The sequence below is a fragment of the Molothrus aeneus genome, unplaced genomic scaffold (assembly GCF_037042795.1).
Source record: "Molothrus aeneus isolate 106 unplaced genomic scaffold, BPBGC_Maene_1.0 scaffold_34, whole genome shotgun sequence".
In the NCBI taxonomy this organism is placed as follows: domain Eukaryota; kingdom Metazoa; phylum Chordata; class Aves; order Passeriformes; family Icteridae; genus Molothrus; species Molothrus aeneus.
In genome coordinates, this window is record NW_027099005.1 from 1,939,670 (window position 1) to 1,960,168 (window position 20,499).

At 58.7% G+C, this 20,499-nt stretch overlaps 1 pseudogene; it reads right to left on the reverse strand.

Moving 5' to 3' along the window:
• LOC136570539 (serine/threonine-protein kinase pim-1-like) overlaps positions 1–12,864 on the reverse strand; it is a 51,926-nt pseudogene extending 39,062 nt beyond the window's left edge.
• Positions 12,865–20,499: the final 7,635 nt, after the last annotated feature.

Below are 20,499 nucleotides of genomic sequence, written 5' to 3' on the forward strand. Positions count from 1 at the left end.
TGTCAGTTAGCTATGTCTCGATTGTTGATTGGTTTGTGAGGCTTCTTCCCTCCGCTGAATGATCCTTATTGGAGTTGCTCAGTGATGTGTTCCTCCCCTAAGATCCCCTCATTGGGTGAGAGTTGTATCCACTCCTTGTACCATCTCCTCTTTAAAAATGCTTGTCGGACCCATTTGCTTTGTTAACCCATCTGGGCTTAACAGAGAGCTTTGGGTGTGCCTAAGGGCAAATGAAGCAGCAGCACGGTGCCCGAGACTTGGACGCGCGACCGTGCCAGTGCCCGGAGCGCTGTCAGGCAGTGCCGGGATCCCGGGTGTGGTTCTGGTCCCCACAACCAAGGAATGGCAGCCACAGGCTCAGACCCAGTCAGAAAGCCAACCAAGTGAGACCAGAGGGAGGACACCCTTCCAGGTTCTCTTGGGCATGGCCACAAAAGAGCCCCTGCTGCTCCTTCCTCCGCCTGTGTTTGGGCTGTGCTGGTGGCAGAGCCAGCCAGGTTGTGCTCTGCGTTCCAAAGCCTGTTGAGAGCAGGCATGAAAAGCACTGTGTGCACAGCAGAGTCCTGGAAGGTGCTGGCAAGAGCGTCCTGCAGGGACAGGGCTCTGGGCTCTGGCTGGGAACAGCCTGGTTTTGCTGCTGTGAGCGCAGGCAGGAGCTGAGGCAGGTGAAGAGGCAGCGGGCAGCTTGTGTTTGTAGAGGGCCAGGGGCTGCACATCTGAACCTCCCCCTGGACACACACTTGGGGGAATACGAGCTAGAGCTGGAGTGCCTGTCCTGAAAGGACCTGGAGTCATTCAGCCCTGCCAGCTTTTCTTAAGAGTGTGTTGGTGTTCCCCAGGAAAGCTACACATTTGGGGAAATGCCTTTGGAGGAAAGGGTCTTGCTTCTCAAGGAAAGTGCTTCCCAGGGAGCTCCCAGTGAGGTAGGTGCAAGTGTCCCCCTTTGGCTCTCTGTGCTCCTTTCAGTCCTTGAGGCCCCTTGCACTTGGCAGAGGGGCAGGGCAAGGGAGAAGGCTGTGAAGAGCAGGTTTGGCATCTGCCTGGACCTGCAGAGACCAACCCAAGCACCTGCAGCAGGGTGTGTTCCCCCCTTTGGACAGAGGGAATGTGAGCAGGAACATCTCTGTCCAGCCGTGAGCCCCAAAGCTCTCTTTGAGAGCTGTGAATTAAAAGGCCTTTATGCACACACTTTTCACATCTTCCCTGTCTGCTGTGTTTCAACTCTTGGCAATGTGCATTTGCCTCCTGCTTGGTGGAAGCTGCTGTGGCCCAGGCCTGGCACAGAGCTGGGCTGTGTGGGCCAGGCAGCATGGAGAGCCTTGGCTGATCTTGGTGTGTCCCTGGCCTCACAAAAGGCTTGGAAGTTTTGCCTCCCAAGGCATCCTGCTCATTGGCTCTCCCTGTGCATCTTGGAGAGAGCAAGGTGGGCATTTCTGGCAGCTGGGCATCAGCAGGCCTCAAAATGGGGGCATGTTGTGGAGCGAGCCCAGCTGAGATACCTGAGAGGAGCCCAGTGCTCCTTGCTCCCCTCTGCTGACACGTGAGCGTTTGTCTGGTTTTGGGATGGCCCTGGCTGTGTCAGGGGTGCTATGTGGACACGAGACAGCCGGTCCTGTCCTGCTGGGTCCCAGCAGTGCCTCACAGCAGCCCTGCACCCACGTCAGGATGCTGGCCAAGAGAGGTCCTGGAAGCTGAGGCAGCTAATTTTAAGCTTGTGCAGGTGCCTAAAGGTCAAGGCCAAGGGTGTTCCCTCAGGATATAGCAGTCCTGAGGACTCTTCCTCATTCAAAAAAATTGGCAGACAAATGCATTGTCTGCCAAAAGCCCTTTTATTGACTTGGCAGGAGGACAGGTGTCTGCACCCCACTAAAATGTTTCTCTGCCACGTATAAATTTCAATGGGTTGATGTAGGAATTGTATCAAAAATACCATCCATTTTTAAACTGCTGAGATGATTCGATAGGCAAGGGGTTAGAAGTACATTGTGTCAGATTCCTAGACTTGAAGCTGATGTCCAGGCACTGGCCAGGAGCGCTCTTGATGCCCTAAAGCAGCACAAAGTCTTCCTCATGGCTTCCCTGCACTGGGCTGATTCGCCACTTGCCCTTAGTTCTTCTGGCAGACTATGTCTAAAGCTTTTGTCAAGTCACTCTCTTGTCAAGTTAGGCCTGCCATGTTTTTCTTATGCTAGCTGGTGCTAAGGACTTATTTCTGTCTGTGCTAAGCACTTGTTTACTAATGTGAATTGCTCGTGCTTACTTATGTCAAACCAAGGTCTTGTTCCATTTCCAAAGGCACCTGAGGCCCCCTGCTCCTTGTGGCACCAGTTGCTTTGCTGTGGGATGTTCTGCCTCCCCGGAGAGTAAAGAGGGAGCTGGAGAAAGAGCTGGCCAGGCTGCTCTGGATCCTTTCCCAGCAGCCCTGACTGAGTGGAGCAGTCCAAGCTGAGTGTAGAGGTGCCCATGGAACAGCCGTGCCCAGGAAGGCTCGGTGGGAAGGGTGATCCAGGAACCACAGGCCTGGCAGCCTGAGCTGCCACCGGGGAAGGCCTTGGAGCAGATCCTCCTGAGTGCCAGCCCACGGCACGTGCAGGGAGCCAGGGCATCTGCTGGAGGCTGGGAAAGCTCTGCGGAGGGACAGGGACAGCTGGGGGTCCTGGTGGGGTGTTGAGGGCTTCTGTGTGGGAGTTTGGGGGGTTGGTGTTGGTGGGTGTTGGAGAAGGTGTTGTCTGGAAGGTGAGAGGTCTAGGCTGGAATTTGAGTCAGTTTGAAGGCAGCATCTGTGCTTTGGCACAGCTTTGGTTACAGAGGGCAGAAAGAATATCTGTGACTTTTACTCTTCATGGTCCTGATTCTCCTGCAGGGAACAAGAGGGGAGAGCTGTACTTTACTGGCCACTTAGATATCTGTACCAGGGGGAGGATTAGCCCCTTTACCATCTACTCATTTGCTTGGGCTACTTTTGTAACACTGAGTGGACTTGAATTACTTGAGAGCTTTTATTCCTTAAGACAATAAGGATATTATCATCCCTTCATAGGAAACTGTTTGCAAACCAAAGAATGGGCTTTTGTTTGCCTCTATGTAGTGTTATGTTCTGTAAAGTGACACTCAGTGGATAATTTTAAGGCAAATGAGTTGCTGCTTTGAGAAGGGAAGCAAAATTCCAACTCTTCACCTTCTCAGGCCATCCCAATGAATTTGGGAAGTTTGCAACTTTTTGGAACTACTTGAGTTGAGCAATGCGAAGTAAAGATTTCCTGAACTGAGGATTCTTAAATGCCAGGTCCTTCTGTGCCTTCGCCACTAAGGTGTTTCTGTGCTGAAGGAAATGACTTCAATGAGAAAATAATTACAGCATGGAATAAGAGACCAAGTGCTGCCAGCAGTTGCTCCAGGTGCTGCTGCCAACAGCCCCTGCAGGAAGGAGCACAGCCCCCAATGCACGTGGGCTTTGGCTCCCTGTGGCACAGAAGCCCCCTGGGGGCACAGGTCTCTGGGGCAGGAGATGGGCACCAGCGCTGCCAGGGCTCGGGGGGTGGAAGCTCTGCTTGGGCAGGGACTCTGCCACAGCTGCTGTTGTCAGCGCTGCCCGGGCCCCAGGGCTCAGAGCAGCATTCGTGCCCTGGCCCACACGTTCCCTGTCCATGTCACACGCGTGGGTTTAGGATGGCCACCAGCTGGGACGTGTCCCAAGGAGGCCGTGCCAGCTTCTGTGGAAGGTCCTGTGCCCTTCCCAGCGCGGCTGCATCGGCAGCCCTGGGGCTCCTTCTGCTGCCCTGAGGCCACAGAGCAGGGCAGAGTTTGCTGATGGTTTGAGCTGTTCCTAAAGACCCTATTGGGCTGTCTTAGACACTTGGGGTGAGGGATTTCTTCCAAGCTGGGCCACTTATGCTGGGCTGGGTGCGGCCCCAGTGTGTGCAAGGGCCCTGGCTGGCACGCTGCAGCACGGTCACCGTGCCATGGAACGGAACCCGGTGACCAAGGCCCCTTTGTGACATGTGGGAAATAGAAGCTTGCCCGGCTGCTGGCAACAGGCAACGGGGCAGAACGGGACAGAGCGGTGCCATCAGGAGCCCCCGCACAGCGCACTCATTCCTGTCTGACCCGCACCCTTTCCCAGGCGTTATTCCTGCAGCTGAGCTCGAGGCCAGACAACGGGACTTGGTGACCCGTGGCCTTGCCGAGGCTTCTCTTCGGCAGGTGCTCTCGAGGGCAGAGCGTGGCACTTGGTGCCCCAGAGGCATCTCCCATCCCTGCCACCAGTGCCCTCGAGGCCTGACCACAATCCTTGACAGGAATCTCCTGTCCTTGTGGCAGGAGCCCTGGAGACCAGAGTGCAGGACTTGCTGTCCTGTAGCCTTCCTGAGGCTTCTGTCTTGAAGGTGCCTTCCAGGCACAACTGCAGGACGTGCTGACTCGGAGCTTTTTCCAGGCATCTCTTCTGTAAGTAGCCACAAATCCAGCCACTAACATGGAGCAGAGAGCCCTGAGAGCGCCCAAGATGTCCTGGGGGAAACCAGAGGAAGAAGGCCCTGCAGCTGCCTCAGCACAGGAAACCAAAGAGGTGGTGCCGTTTGAGCTGCCGCAGGAGGGTGAGTGGCAGAGCTGGGCCCCAGGCTTGGTGCCTGCAGCCAGCTTGGCATCTTTTCATCCCATCCCATCCCATCCCATCCCATCCCATCCCATCCCATCCCATCCCATCCCCTGGGCCATGCCCATGGACAGGACGGAAGAGGGGCCGGGCAGACACCCCGCAAGGGCCATGCTCCATCCCCTGGGGCATCCCGGGGCTCTCCCTGCCTGGGGAGCGCAGGGCTGGGCTGTGTTCTCCGGCCTCTCCCGCAGCCCCTCAGCTCTGGCTGCGCTCGCTCTTTGCCAGGTGCAGCCCTGGAGCGCACACAAGAGCAGGAGCCCGCCCGTGGACGCTTCCGCAGAACAGCGCAGGTACCTGCAGCCATCCCCACCTGGGCTGGGCCTGCTGGCACCACCCTTGGAGCATTCCCTTCAACATCCCTGGCTTCCTGCCCTTCTCCTACAGCTGGTTTGCAAATTCATCAAGAAAATCCGGGCGGAAGAGACCAGCACCATGGGCACTGGGCTCGGAGCCTATTTGCACATCCTCAAAACCAAGACCAGTGCTGCTCTGCTGGATATGCTGGTAGAGGAGGGCTTTTCCAACCCAAAGCAAGTAAGCAGCCTGTGGCCAGGCTTTGATCCTCCCAGGAATTGCTTGCTCTCCCAAGCCGTGCCTGCTGGTCACTGGAACTCTTGGAGGCCATGGCAGCGTGGTGGCAAGGGAAGCACTTGTCTGGAGAAGCTGGGCACATTCCTCCCTCTGGCCGCTTTCCAAGTGTCCCCGTGCCTTCTCCAGGTGCCCGCCCTGGTCAGGTACATCCACCAGTGGCTCCTGGCCAATCAGTTTGCTGAGCACAGGCTGAACAGGAGCCTGCTGGATCTGATGAAAGCACAGCCCGCTGACGTAGTCGTGACGCTCCTGCGTGTGGCCCCGTCCTGTGACAGGTATGGTGCCCACCTGCCCAGAGCGCTCAGGGCTCCCCAGCCCATCAGCCTGTACAGCCTGGCCCAGGTGTCCGAGCAACAGAGAGTTCCAGGGCCCTCTGGCTGCTCCCTTTGCCAGCCCTGGCATGTCAGGCCTCGAGCCTGCTGCCATGCTCCCTCGCTGCCCCTCATGGGCCTGTCCCCACAGGCCTGGGCTGCCTGGGTGCTGCTGGCCAGTGGCAGTGGCAGAGGCAGAGCTGGCAGCCAGCTCAGGTCCCCACTGCTGCCCAGGCCCCTGTGCTGTGTCTGAGACCCCCCTGAGACAGAGCTCTAACCCCACAGAGCTGCTTTCACCATGTGGAAGAGCATCATGTGCTCGCCCAGGACGGCAGAGCCGGCGCTGCTGATCCTCCTGCATGTGCTGGGCAGCTGGCCCAAGCACAGCACATGCACCTCCGACGGGGACAAAACGGGTGTCTTTGTCCTGGCTGTGAGTTTCTCTAAGTGGCCTTTGCTGGCCTCAAGGCCGCCTCTCCAGCAGCTCTCCATCCTCCTTCCCCCACTGCATCTCCCTGCCGCAGGCGCTGGGCTGAAACCTGGCCCAGGGGCAGCTCCAGGCCCAGCAGGCCCCGTGCTCCCCCTGCCAAGGTCTCTCTGGGCCTGTCCCTGCCAAGCTTGGGCCCTGCCACACAGACACCTGGGCACTGAGCGCTGTCTCGGGGGGCTTTGTCCTTTGCAGGCAACCGTGGTGATGTGGAAGATCTTCCAGGTGCCCTGTGTCCCACATATGGTGAGGGTCTATTTCCCCCGCCTCTTTGTGCATCTGCTCTCCCAAGTGTTCTTCAGCACTCTGGATATGCCAGAGGAGGTCGATGCCTTGTGGAAGGGATGCCAGGAGGAATACGGCCTTGCCACCAGCCCCAACAGCTGCTCCATCCCACTCCTCCTGTCCCTGCCATGTCCCTGGGCAGGAGCCAGTGCTCCCAGCGTCACCTGGCCTTTGCTGTGCACGCAGGTTTGCAGTGCGGACCCTGAAGTCCCTGCTCTGCCGCATGCAGCACGAGGATGTGGTGGTGGCAGCGGAAGGCAACTGTGGCTGGGACACGCTGCTGTGTGCTGACACCCACCACTATGCCGTGGCTCTGCTGGCCAGGTGAGAGCCCCTTCTCCCCACAGCCTCTGACATTTGTGCTCCAGGCCCAGGGAGCTCCACACAGTCCCTGTGGTTGTGGGTCAGAGGGCCTTGTCACCGAGGGATGGCCAAGCAGACTGGAAAAGGCTGGCAGAGGAGGGTGCCCAGCAGGAGCTGCCTCCCAAATAGCCCAGGGCCCCTTGCAGGATGCTGGAGAAAGAGCAGAGCTCTGGGAGTCAGTCCTGGCAGAGCTTTATCCCCCTGGCCCACAGGCTTGGCTCCTTTTTCTCCTGCCAGCGAGATGTGCTGTGTCTCCATCCCCTTGTGCTCCCGCATCGCTCGCTACCTGCTGCGGCTGCTCAGCACACAGGAGCCGCGCTGGGAGCTGCCCGGCCTGGCCTTCCTTGTGGAGGTGAGCCTGATGGCCAGCGCTGCCTGGCTGAGCTGCCTCCCAGCTCTCTGCCCTCTCGGAGCCGCAGCTGCCTGGGACGGTGGTCGCGCCCTGTGCTGCTGCCCGGGCCCAGCCCTGTGCGGCTCTGGGCTGCTGCCGGCCGGCTCCCCTGTCACTGCCCTGTGCTTTTCAGGTCTTCCAGTTCCTGGACTTGAGTCAACGTGGTGCTAACAGAGTCCTGCCAATCTTGTCGAGGCAGCTGCAGAGCGAGTGCAGAGAGAGGCGTCGCCTGGCGCTCAGGGCCCTTCTCGAGCTCATTGAGGAGCCCTTCATGGTGAGAAAGGGGCAGCGGCTGAGGCTGAGCTGGGCAATGCAGTTGCTTGGGCTTGGCAGGGCTTTGGGCGCTGGGGCAGCTGCTCCCAGCTCTCCTGCCTCCCACTTCAGCTGCCCCAGCGCTTCGGGACCGGCCATTCGCCTCTGGGCCCTGTGGCAGCAGGATGGCATTTCACAAATTTGTGTTCCGCACAGACCAAAAAAATGTGGAGCCTGACTGAATGTCTTGTGCACTTCCTGTGGGATGCAGATGGAGAGATAGTTTTCATGACAGTCATGCTACTCAGCTTTATCATCTTGGACAACGACACGCTGATGCCTGGCCCCATCACACTGCAGCTGCTTGAGGCGCTCCTGCCACTCTTTGACCACGTAAGGCTCACTGCCCCCAGCCACGGCCACTGGCTGCTGCCCGCACACTGTGTCCTGTGCATTTGCAGGCCTGCGCCAAGCTGAGCCCCGTGCAGCCGCAATGCTGAGGTCTTGTCTTTTGCTTCCATACAGAACAATTGGCAGGTTCAGCTGATCTCCATCCTGCTCTTCCGAACGTTGCTGACTCTTCCACAGGAAAGGGAAAAAAAGGCCCTGAAGACACCCCTGCGCCAGAGCCTGCTGCCCCTCTTCTTCCACTGCCATGATGGCAATCGGCTTGTGGCACAGGTGAGGACTCGTGGGCTGCTGCTGTCCTCCTGGCAGGGGGCTCGGCTGCCTCCTGGCCTGGCGCCTGCCGGGCTGCAGCCTCCTGCAGGCCTTGGCACAGGGACGCGGGTCCTGCGCCCTGGCCTGTGGGGCCATCTCCGCATCTCTGCTGCTCTCCAGGCTTCTGGGAAAACGCTGCTTTGTGTGGCCAAGTTCCTGAAGAGGAAGGATCTTGAAAGACTGGTGAAGAGCCAGAATCTGTGGAAGTTCAGCGAGTGCCTGGTAAGGAGGGCCTGGAAGCCCCAGCCTCAGCCCAGAGAAGCCCCCTGAGGGAGGTGCAGGCAGCGCCCGGCCCAGGGCCTGAGCCCGCGCCAAGCCTTCCCTCCTGCCGCTCTCTCCAGCTGGCAGAGGACAGCAGCAGAGCAGCCGAGCACCTGCGCCGGGCCCTGCGCTACCTGCAGAGCCCGCAGGAGTCCCTGCGAGTGGCGGCCATCAGGTTCACGGGTGATCCACGAGCCCGGGCTCCCTCCCCGGCCCGGCCCGCCACAGCTGGGCCCCAGCCCCGCCTGCTGCCCCGGCAGCGCCAGCCGGGCCCGGCGCCATGGAGCCCCGCCTGGCCTGGGCATTGCTGCTGCCGCCCTCTGGCAGCCGTGCCCTGGGGCGGCAGTGTGCGCCAAGGGCCGGGCTGAGCCCTGCCGGGCCAGCAGCCCGTGTGGCCACAGCGCTGGCAGCGCCGCTGGCAGGGAGCTGTGCTGCTGGCACCCTCACAGGCTCTGTGTTCACAGGGATGGCTCCGCGGCACCTGAGGGGGAAGAAGGAAGAGATCCGGCTCATCTGCAACGGTGAGTGAGGCCAGCGGGGGCTGCCGGGGGAGCTGCAAGCCCTGCCCCGGCTGCTGAGGGCTCTGCTCCCTGTGCGCACCAGGGCCAGCGTGGGCAGAGCACACACAGATTTCAGGGCCACCCGGGGCATTTGTGGCCAGCAGCTTCGGGCTGGTCCCATTGGTGCCTGCTCCCTCCTGGCCATGGCTAGAGCCGGCTGCCATGGCCCTGCCAGGGCGCTCTCCTCGGCTCCCCGCAGATGCGGCATCTGACCATGGCTCTGTCCCTCTCTCTTTCAGCCCTTCAACACCTGACAGAGGACACCAGCAGTGCCGTGTCAGACGTGGCACCTGCAACATTGCATGTCCTCCAGGCTCTGCAGAGTGAGCCATATTCCGTCTTCCAGAGGCTGCAAGATCAGCTCCGCAGGGCATGGAGGACTCGGCCTCGTCTCTCGGCGCTCGGCTGGCTGCACTGCTGCAGCTCTGCAGAGAGCTGATGCCAGAGGCTCTGTCTGCTGGGACCACCTGAGCCAGGGGGAACTTTCCATTTCTTTCAGATTGTTCTTTTCTTCTTTTTGGTTTTTCTTTAGTATATGAATATAGAGTTTGTTAGAATACACAGACTCCCAGGAGCTTTCTTTTGCTACCCAGGCTCTGCAGGGCTTAGGGGACGAGGGGGACAAGGGTGCCTGGGCTGGACCAGCTGCCCAGGCGTGCAGTGTTGCAGGGAAAATGGCCAGAAGCCCCTTGGCCTTTGGTGGTTCTGCAGAAGTTTTTGTGCTGGTGACAGAGCGGCTAGGCAGGGCCCGGAGCTGCGGGGATCCCTGTGAGAGCAGTGCCTGGAGATGGCCACAAGCCCTGTGCCAGGCAGGAAGCGCCCTCTGTGTCCTCCTGCCCGCGTGCTGCTGGCTGGATTGCTGAGGGCTCCCGGCTGCCTCTGGATGGGGCTCCTCTGGAGCTGCTGCCGGGCAGCTTGGCCAGGCTGGGGCAGCCCCTGAGGGGATGGGGCCATGAAGTGATCAGGGGCTGGGAAGCCCTGAGAGGACACAGCTGTGGGAAGGCACGAGGTGGATGTGTGAGGAAGTGGGTGGCTGTAACGTTGGCTGGTGGGGAATTGGGTTGGAGACAGAGAGAGCACTCACCCTGATGTTCATGTGGCAAACAGAGAGCCTTTATTCTCAAGCCCTTTCTTCAAAAGGGCCTTTGAAAAACCCAGTCTGGAGTCCCTGCGAGCGGCGGCCATCTGGTTCATGGGTGAGCCACGAGCTCGGGCTCATTGTTCACCCCCAGTCAATTTCATTGCTCTGATCTCTATGCCTTGTCAGATTCTGGCCAGTGAAATGCTGCAGCCCTGGGAGAGATGTGACTGGGCGAGGCCGCTGGCAGTCAAACCAGGGCTGGTGCATTCACACAGCACGAGCCAGCCTGCACTGTGACACACGGCAACAGAGTGCAAGGCACAGCTCCGGGTGCTCCCCAGGAACCTCAGCTCTGGGAGCACTGTCTGCCCCAAGCTCCAGGGGCTGCAGTGGGAGCCCGGCTGGGCTCTGCCCTGGGGCCATCCTGCAGGGACAGCTGGACACAGGGAGCATTCCCTTGCCACAAACAGCCAAGCCAGGGCTGCAGGGCAGCTGCTGCAGCCTGGACTGCACTGTTGTGTGCTGTGCTCTGGGGCTGGGGCCCCCCGCACAGGGCACTGGGCTGGTGTGCCACAGGAGACAGAGGCACTTCAGCTTCAGCCCAGGCCATGCTGGATGTGCTCAGAGCTGGGTCCAAGCTTTCCCATCAATTCCCTGTTTTGGAGGAGAGCAGGAGAGCAGGACATGTGCCACCTCCTCAGCAGCTGCCAGAGCGGGATGCCCACAAGCCCGCTGCTGTCTCCCAGCACTGGGATTCCCCCCGTGCCCAGAGATGAGGATCCACCTCGAGAGAGCCCTTGTGGCAGTGAGAGCTGGTGGTCCCAGCTGATGTTCTGGCCCCTCCTGAAAGGGTGCTCCCTGCAGACCATCTGGTGCAGCAGGATGCCCAGGGACCAGATGGTAGCTGGCCTGCCATAGTACCAGCCAAAGTGGGTCCATTCTGGGGGGCTGTATGACCGTGTTCCTATGGAATAGAGATGGAGCTCAGCAGGGGGATGCTGCTGCTCCCAGAGCCTGGCCCCAGCATCCCTGGGTGTGCAGGGGCTGCCCCAGTGGCACACGGGGTGACCCACTGCCCTCTCGCCAGCATCTGGGACTTGTGTACAGACTTGGGGTTGGGAAAGAAGCCACTGGTGCTGGAAGAGGGCAGCGAAAGCCCTGGCAAGGCCCGACCATAATAAGGAAGAACCCACTCAGTGCTGGGAAAAACCATGCCATCATTATCCCTGCCTGCATTGCCCCAAAAAGCATTATCAACCCAAAGCACACCAGGTGAGTGGAGCAGTCCAAGCCCTTTCTCACCTGAACACCAACCTGGCTGGGGCACAGGTTCCGCTTCCCCCTCTCTGCTACCCCCACCCATGGGTGTTTTTGTTGGGCTGGCTGCCCCAGCCCCAGTCCTGGGCAGAGTGGTGGGCAAAATCTGCCAGCAGGGTTGGAAGCTGGTTCCCTACTCAGCCCTGCTCAAAAGCAACTCAGCTGAAGACTCAGTGCCATAAAGGGCAGCAAGAGAGAGAATCCCTTCTGCCATACCCCGCTTGGGCTGTGAGATGTTGGGCCATGAGATGCCAGGACCAGGAGCACACCCCTGCGTGGGCTCACCTGCAAAGTGAGTGTAGGCTGTCTCTTGCAGGTAGGTGTCACAGCCAAAGTCAATCAATTTGGCCTGCCCGGTGTGCAGGTCAAGCAGGATGTTCTCTGGTTTGATGTCCCTGTGCAGGACCCCGCAGCTGGTGCAGTGCCGCACGGCCTCCAGCACCTGGCGGAACAGCTCCCGCGCCACCTCCTCGGGCAGGAACCCCCGTGCCCCAATTAAATGCTGCAGGTCCTGACACCGCACCGGGCACTCCAGCAGCATCAAGATGTCGTTGGGGAGCTCAAGGCACTCCAGCAGCTGGACCACGCCAGGGAAGCCAGTGGACACCTTGGCCAGCAGCACGATCTCCAGGGGTGCGCTGGTGCCGTCAGGCTGCAGGAGGAGCACGATGCCGTCAGTGGGGCCGATGCCGTGCCGGGGCTCGGGGAGCCCTCAGCCAGCCCGGGATGCTCTGCGCCCTGCGCTGGCCCCACACCTGCTCTCCCTCGGGGCATCCTGGCGGCTTCCACCCTGCCGGGCCTCGGCTCATCCCCGCCCGGCTTGGCCTGCCTGCTGCCGCTGGCCCCGCTCACTCACCAGGTCGCCCCAGTGCCGGACGTGGTTCCGTGGCACCCTTTTGATGGCCACCTGCAAGCCAAGGGCAGCAGCGGGCTCAGCTCACCTCCCACCCTGCCCAGCCCCATCCTCCGCCCTCCTCCTCGTCCGCCCCCTCCTCCTGCGCCCGCTGCCGGCCCTGCCGCTCACCGGGGAGCCGTCCGAGAGCTGCGTGGCCGCGAAGATGCTGCCAAAGCCGCCGTGCTCGGGCAGCGAGCCCAGCCTGTCCTGCTCCTTCAGGCCCTGCTGCGCCTTCTCTGCCGGCAGGACGCGGCTGTCAGTGCTCGGCCCGGGGCCAGCAAGGGCCCCCGAGCGCCCCTCAAGTGCCCTGGGCCGGCCATGCCCAGGCGTTCGCTCCCAGGAACGGGACAGCGGCGGCTCGGGGCTGGCGGCCGTGCTGCCGAGCAGCGGAGCTCGGGCCGGGCAAGCCGCAGTGGAGGCGGTGGGAGCAGCTGCACCACCTGTGTCCGCCGCGGGCACCGGGAGGAGCCGAGGCCAGGGCCAGGGCCGGGGCCGGGGCCGGGCTCAGGCCAGGCGGAGCCAAAGGGAGGCGATGCCGCCCCAGCCCCAGGCACTGATGCCCGCCCAGCAGCGCCACCGCCAGCACGGCCAGAGCCGGCCGGAGGCGAGACCGCGGCGGGCCGGCCGGGGCCGGGCACGGGGCAGCCCCACCCGGGACCAGGGGCGGGCCAGGGGCATGGCCCGGCCGGGCATGGGCAGAGAGAGACTGGGAGAGGAGGGGACACCGGGAAAGGGAGAGCGGGACAGGGTGCAGGACTGCGGGAAAGGGAGAGGAGAAGCGAGAGGGAGTCGACAAAGTCGCTTCTTTTGCTGCTTTCGCTGCCGCTGCTGCCGCTGCAACTGAAGCTCTGGGGCCGTTTGTCCCCGTGTCCGTTTGTCCGCTGCCCGCTCGCCCCCGCTCCGAGCCCCGCACTCCCCAGGGGCAGCCCCTGAGCCTGTCCAAACACGGGAACTTTGCCGTGTTCAGCCAAGACCCAGAGTCTGGACTCCTGCACAGCGGCACAGGAATCCCCTCGGTCACTGCTGTGCATTGTCCCTGCTGAGGGTCAAACACTATTGGAAAGCGTTCCCTGAATGCAGAATTTGTACCTGACCCAAGCACTGCACTTACCTCTCCAGCATTGCTTTCCAAAAAAAAAAAAAAAAGCAGAGGAAGGCAAACTGTGTATAGCTCATGGTATTTGACAGTGTCTTAAACATGCCAAGTCATGGATCTTAGAGGTGAGATCCATTTGGAATTAAAAGTAGTGCAAGATGGAAAAAGAGAGCATAAAAATAAACAGAGAAAACACCTCGGTTTGTTTCTTTCCATTTTCATTTCATATCTTAAAAGCTCTTTCAGTTTTCCAAAAAATCTTCTCTTCAGTCCTGTTTGCTCTTTCCAAGAAGCTTTCCTGGAGAACCAGGTGCAGCTTCTGTCACAAGATGTGCCAGCAACTGCAGCTTCTCTTGGCTTTCCACACTGGGCTTGTAGCACGACTCTTGCTGCAAAGCAGGACAAATGTTTGAAGAACTTTAAAACTTCTTCTTTCTTTTCCTTGTGGGCTGGGCACTTGTGCCATTGGTGAGGTTTTCATTGTTACTGTTCTACACTAAAAAACCATAATGGGCTACCAGGAACTGTTAGGCAATGCAAGCCTGACTCAGTGCAGAGAAAGAATCTCCAGAGCCTGCAGCCAGAAAGGGAGAGCTGTGTGATAATCATTCCAACACCCCCATGGACATCTTGAAAGTGATCTAGAAGATGAAAATGGGCTGACAGAGAGAGTTTCTTTCAGTGTTCAGTTCAGATGCTTCTGCATCTCATGCATTGATATAAATCAAGAGTACAGCAGTTCATGAAAAGCACCAGAACAAGCTGGACCTCTGAGGAGAAGACTGAAAGAATGTGAAAAGAAGAAATGCAGGGAATGACTTGGTGAACTTTGGCTGTACAAAGGATCATTTTTCCTAAATACTTTCCAATCCATTCCCTCCGCTTTTGTCCTTCCTAACAAGGCCATTTTCATCCCAGATTCCCCATGATATGGGAACCCTGAGCTTGTGGAAGTGGCTGAAAGATGCCCTGTTCCTCTGCAGGGACACTGAGGCTGAGGCAGGAGCCTGAGCCCTCTCTGGGGCAGCCTCCTCCGAGCTGGAATTTGTGCCGTGCTGGGAGAGGAGGAGGAGGGGGAGAGCGCTGGCGCTGTGTGGCAGGAGCAGGAGGTTTGGGCCGCAGGACATTCCGTCTGCGCCGCTGCCCCACAATGGGCGGCCGTGCCCGGGGCTCTGGGCCTGGCCCTGTGTGCGCTGAGCTCCCGGCACTGCGGGAGCTCCCCGGGCTGGGCTCAGCTCCCCGCTGGGCCTGGGCAGCAGGCTGGGCTCCAGCTGGGACCAGCAGCAGCTGGAAATACCTCTGGGCATCTCCCTTTGCTGCTGCTGCTCGGAAGAAGAAACAATGGAGGGAGTCAAGAAGTTCTGGTTTCTCTTTCTCCTGGTGGATTTTTTCATTTGATTTGACATTCCTGAGGCAATTTCTGTGATGGCCTCTGTCAGTTGATTCTATTTCAGCAGCAGCAGCAGCAGCAGCAGGGCTGTGTTTGAGCACTGCAAATGTGGCCCGTGTGACTGCTTTAATTGTCCTTGACTTTGTGCTCAGGGACTTGAGAGCATTTCAAGATCTGCCAATCATGATGCCTGTGACCAAAAGCCTGAGTTCACCTATTGCCAGCCGGGGGCCATGTACAAATCACCAACAGGACGGGACTGCTGAGGAACGTGTCTCGAGCTGTTTATTTTCCAGCATCAGTCCCATTACATGGTTATGACAATGGGATGATGCCAGCAGCTCGTGTCCTCGGCAGCAGACAAAGAATTCAATGTTACAACTTACTTGAAAAGTTTTTTGACCAATCCCACAAAACAAAAGCATATTGAAAGTAGTTCTATCCAACCACGATAAGCACAGGTACCTTTGGTTAAAACAATGCTTGCCTATTTTGAGTACAATACCTGCTTGTAAGCCTTAAAACACAATGCACAGACCTCAAGCTTAGAACTTCTTAATATCTCGCTAGATATACTTTTCTGTAGCTTAGGGAGTTATTCTACCAGGCGTTAATACAAAAACTATTGGTTTTTTTGTCCTTACTTTCTATTTCTAATATAACTTTTCTGCTGACAAATCTTATGGCTACCGCTTAGCTCTAATCACTGTTCTGCTTTCTCTGAGGTCTGACTTTTGCAGCTTTCTCAAACCCCTCTGATTTTAAGGATTCCTAAATTCACTGTCATGAAAGCACTCTGGGTAGCACTGATCAAAAAGGGCAATTGCAGTTTTACAGATAAATTTCAAGTGGCAAGCAGAAGAGTGGCAAGAGCAGCCAGGTTCTCCAATTCCCAAGGCAAAGGCAGCAGCAGCCTCCTGCTGTCACCTCAGGGTGAGTAAAACAGTGCTGAAAACAGTGCTGGAACCTGATCCTTTCTTCCTCTGAGGGCTGGCCCAGGGCAGCACAGGTGCACCCTGAGGAGTCAGGGCGGTGTGTGAGTGATTGCTGCTCTAGTCCAGAATTGAGCTGGAAAAAGCCCTTGGGAGCCGAGGCAGGAGCAGGTGGGAAGGGGCTGGCGCTGCTGCTGCTCCTGGCCGGGAGCCCCGGCTGGGCCGGGCCGGCGCCCCCTGCGCTGCGGCTGCTGCTGCTGCCAGAGCTGGGCGGGACTCGGGGACAGGGAACGGACACGGGGGGACAGCAGAGGCCTGGTGGCTGCAGGGATGGTGGCACTCGGGCCAGCGCCAGCACAGAGCTTCAGCCCGCAGTTAACACCGAGGGAAACGCTGGGGAAAGGCTCCATTTCAGCCTTTCTGCACTCGTGGCTGTGAAGGGACCGAAATAAAAGGAGAACAAGTATGGCCTGACCCCTTCTCCTTTGGGAAGAGCCCCAGGCCTGGGCTGTGAGGGGACATGAGGGCTGTGAGGGCTGTGAGGGGCCATGATGGAACTTCGAGGGGTTGTAAGGGACCATGAAGGGCTTTTGAGGGGCCATGAGGGGGAGAAGGTCTCTGAGAAGCTGTGGGAGGCCAGGCACCTCATGGAACAAAGGATCCATTATGACACTGTGGAGACAAGGTGACTGTTGTTAGCTGCACAAAAGCTCATTTGGAACCAAAAGTCCATTGTGACATATTGGGCCTCATGGAATCCTGGAGACCATTATGGCACTTTGAGCCTTGTTGAATCAAGCAGCTCTTTGTGACACTGCAGGGATTTGTGGAAGCAATGAGACCATTCTGGCACCCTGAGTCCCCATCGCACCAAGGGCCCATTGTGACACTATTGGTCCTCATGGAAGCAAGGGGCCAGTGTGACACAGCCAGGCCTTGTGGAACCAAGGGTCCATTGTGATCCTGGGGAGCCCAATAGAACCAGGGGCCATTGTGCCATTGTGCATTTCCATGGAACCAAGGGAACCATTCTGACACTGCAAGACTTCATGGAAGCAAGGGGCCATTGTGCCGCTGCAGAGCCAAGGAGACCATTGTGGTATTGCTGGGCCTTATGGAAACAAAGATCTCTTGTGATACTATGGGGTCTCATGACACCAAGAGGCCATTGTGATGCTGCTGGGCCCCAGGGATCCAAGAACATGGGAAAGTTCTGGTTCGCTTGGCTTAACTGGTCCAGCTGACCTTGGCATGTTGAGGGTTGCTTCTCATCTAGCCCCGGAGTTCTGTGGTTTCCTTCCTGTGCAAAAGAACTCTCCTTTTCCTCCGGAGGTTCACGGCTGAAACTGGGATTCTACCTCCATATTTGATTAAATCCACAGATTATCCCATATGAAACCTGCCAGAACAGACAGCTCTGGATGGCCTTGGCATGTTGGAGGCCACCTCTCATCTGTCCTCAAAACAAATGGGGGGGAGGGTGGGTCTGCTTTTCTTTCCATAGAAAAGAACATCTTTCAATGCAGGTGTCCATAACCAAAATTGGGAATCTGCCTCCAAAATTCCTTATATCCAAGGATAGCTCCCAGACAAAAGCTGCCATACAAACAGGTCTGTCTGGCCTTGGCCTCCTTGGGGCTGCCTCTAATCAGCCTTTGAAACAGTGGGGCTCTGCCCTTTCCTTCCTGTGGAGAAGAACTGGCATTCTGCTCCAGGCACTCATGGCTGAAATGGAATTCCACCTCCAAAACTCCCCAAATATCCAAGGGTTGCTTTCAGACAAAAGTTGCAAGGACAGACAGGTCTGGCTTGCCTTGGCCTCTGCTGACTGCCTCTGATCTGCCTTCAAAACCCTGGGGCTCTGTGGTTTCCTTCCTGTAGAAAAGAACCGTCCTTCTTGTCCAGGCACCCATGGCCTCAAGCACAAGAGCTCTGTACAGGGACAGAGGAGCTCTGTACTAAGTGGGGTGGAGACTGAGGACAGCAGAGGAGAGCCCTGGGAGGGATTGAAGGGTGGTTTCAGAGATGGTGGATCGTTTTGTCATAATAGAAAACAGGGAGAAAAACCAGAAAATTAATGTAAATTGCCACTGAGGAGGTCCAAAATGGATACCAGGAGAAAGGAATTTTTCCCCCAGGGCAGGGCTGTGGTGCAGCACATCCCCCAGAAGGAGTCTAGGCCAGGCCAAGGCTTTGTGTGGGCAGGCAGAGGCAGGCAGGAGGCAGAGCTGTCAGCAAAGGAAGGGCCCAGCCAGGTGGGGCAGCCGGGGGATGCCGACTGCCTGCAGGGACAGAGGCACAGGGCAGGGACACCGTAGGACAGCCTGGGCTGCACAGGGCACAGGCATGGGCAGCAGCTGCAAGACAGCCCTGCCAGAGCCAACTTGGGCAGCACTTTGACCATGGCTGCTGGGCCTGGGCCTGAGGCAGGAGCAGGAGACAAGTGACCCTTGCAGGCCTGGGGCCTCATGGCCTCCTTGTCCCTGCTCAGCAGCCTGGCAGGGGCCGCCCCATGCTCCTGCCCTTGGCATTGCACATGCCCACATGCCAGTGCCCATCCCGGCAAGAGCCCTGAGCAAGGAGGGAGGGACAGGATCTGCCTGGCCAGGCCCTGGGGCTCAGGCCTTGGCCCTTGGCATTCCTCAAACACATCCAGCTTTGCTCAGCACCAGAGACACCTTGGCCTTGTTTGTCCCCAGCTGTCATCACTGCCTCCAGTGTTCTGCTCTACCTGGAACCTGGGGACACTTTCCCAGTCATGTCCCTCAGTGGGACCCGTTAAAACTTTAAGAAACTTCAGAGTTTCAATTTAATTTTGAGTTGTTGAGAAGTTTTTTGAAGACTCTCTCAGGGACTGAGTCAGATGTAAACAACACCAAATCCCCGAGAGGCTCATTAAAGTCCTTGTGCTGTGTCTGTGCTGCTGAGCTTTAAAGGAACAGCTCTTCCCAGGGCCAGCTCCTCTCCCAGCCCAGCAGGGCTGAGGGCTCTGCCTGCAGGCACTGAGGGCACAGGAGCCAGGCAGAGACAGGCTGAAGGCAATCGGGATTGGGAAGACATTGAGCTGAGACTTCACTTGGGGAAAGATCTTCACAGCCCTGTGCATGGTGAGTGTGTGGGTGCAGGGCAATGTCCCCTGTGCTCCTGGAGGGATCTCCTGAAGCCAGCACACCCCAGAGCCTGGGGGATGTGTCAAGAGGACTCTCCCAGTTTCTCTGTGGCACAGGAGGAGCAGGAGGAGGAGGAGGAGGAGGATGTGCTGCAGAGCGGGGCTGCCCTGGGCACCGTCAGAGGGACAGGGCAGGACGGCTCCTGCTGCCAGGGACGGCTGCAGGGGCTGAAGCTGGGGCTGCAGCCAGGGCTGCTCAGAGCTATAGCTGAAGACCAGGTCATTTTTGACGGGACTTGTCAAGAGCATATTCAGGGCAGGAGTTTCCTGTTTGGGTCTCTGCTTTCTGGAATCTGTGCTCCCATTTTTCCCTGGCTCAGCTGGTTGGTAATAGAGACTCAGCTGGGCAGAGCAGAGCAGGGGCTGAGACTCTTAAACCATCACCCTGAGGATTCTTGGGCACCTCAGCAAGTGCCTGCACCTGCCCAGCCTCCAGATCCATGCAGCAGCACTTTTCCATGGTGCCCAGGCTGGGGGAGCTGTTCTTTAATCCCTGCAGGGCCGAGCAGCTGCAGGGCAGGGCTGGCCCAGGGGCTGGGCTGGGCTCTGGCAGCTCTGGCAGGGAAGGAGCCCGGGGCCACAGGAGCAGCTGGGGCTGGGACAGCTCCAGCAGCAGAGCCGTGGGCAGGGAGGGAGGGAGGCAGTGCTGAGGGCAGCCCTGCTGCAGGGCAGATGTGGCACCTGCCGGGCCTGCCCTGCAGGGCAGACACTGCCCTGAGCAGCAGAGCTCTTGTGTCCCCTTGCAGCCAGCACAGCCCTCAGCCCGGGGGCTCGGGGCCCTCAGTCCCTCCTGGGCCGGCAGAGCAGCCCCAGAGATGAAGGGCATCTCTCCGGCCATGTGCCCATTCCCTGCTGACCAGGGCCTGAGGGCCACTGTCCTGCCCTGCTGCTGCCTGGCAGGGGCTGGGCAGGGCTGGGCAGGGAAAGGCTTTTCCTCAGGCCCGGCTCTCTCTCCCCTTGCCTTGCCCAGGTGCTGCTGGCATTGCTGAGGGGCTCTCTGCAATGGCAGTTCCAGCTGCAGGCCCAGGCCCATCCCTTGGGCTCCTCCTGTGCAGGCTGAGCACAGCAATGGGGTGTCCTCGCTCCCTGTGCCCGGGGAGCTCTGGGCAGGGCAGCCTGGGAGGCTGGCAATGAGCCCACCCTCCTGACTCTGGGAAAGGCAGGAGCCACTTTGTGTGCCAGGGATCCCTCTGCTCTCAGCAGTGTCTCCTGGCTGTCCAGGGTAACACGGGACTGGATCTCAGAAAGGTGCAAGTCCAGGCCAGCTGGAACAGGAGAGAGGGAGAGAGCAGCTCCCCTCAGTCTGTACTAAGCCTCAGACAACCCTCCTGCCTCCCTGGACTCTCTGTTCTCCTAGGTGCAGCAGAATCTTTCGTTCTGCCTTCTGTCATCCCCAGCCCTTCACCCAGGCAGCTCCTCTGCCTTAGCTGAACATTCTTTATCCAAGTCCCAATAGCAGGACTGGCCCCTGCCCTCATTGTTCCCCTGCACTGATTGGGGGTCAGGGCTGACTCCCAGGTGTCCTGCAGGCCAAGGTCCAGCTCCTGACACAACATTGGCCAGCAGCAATCAGGGCTCCAGCAACGAAGGTGAGGGAAGGTCCCCAAGACATAGACAAGGAGGAGGTGTTCAGTGGAAGGAAAGACTCTATGAGAAAGGGCTTTGACTTTTCTGTGAGAAATCTCCCCTCCATTGCCCGGTCTTTCCTCCTTCTGCAGGTTGAAATGCCCAGACACAACAA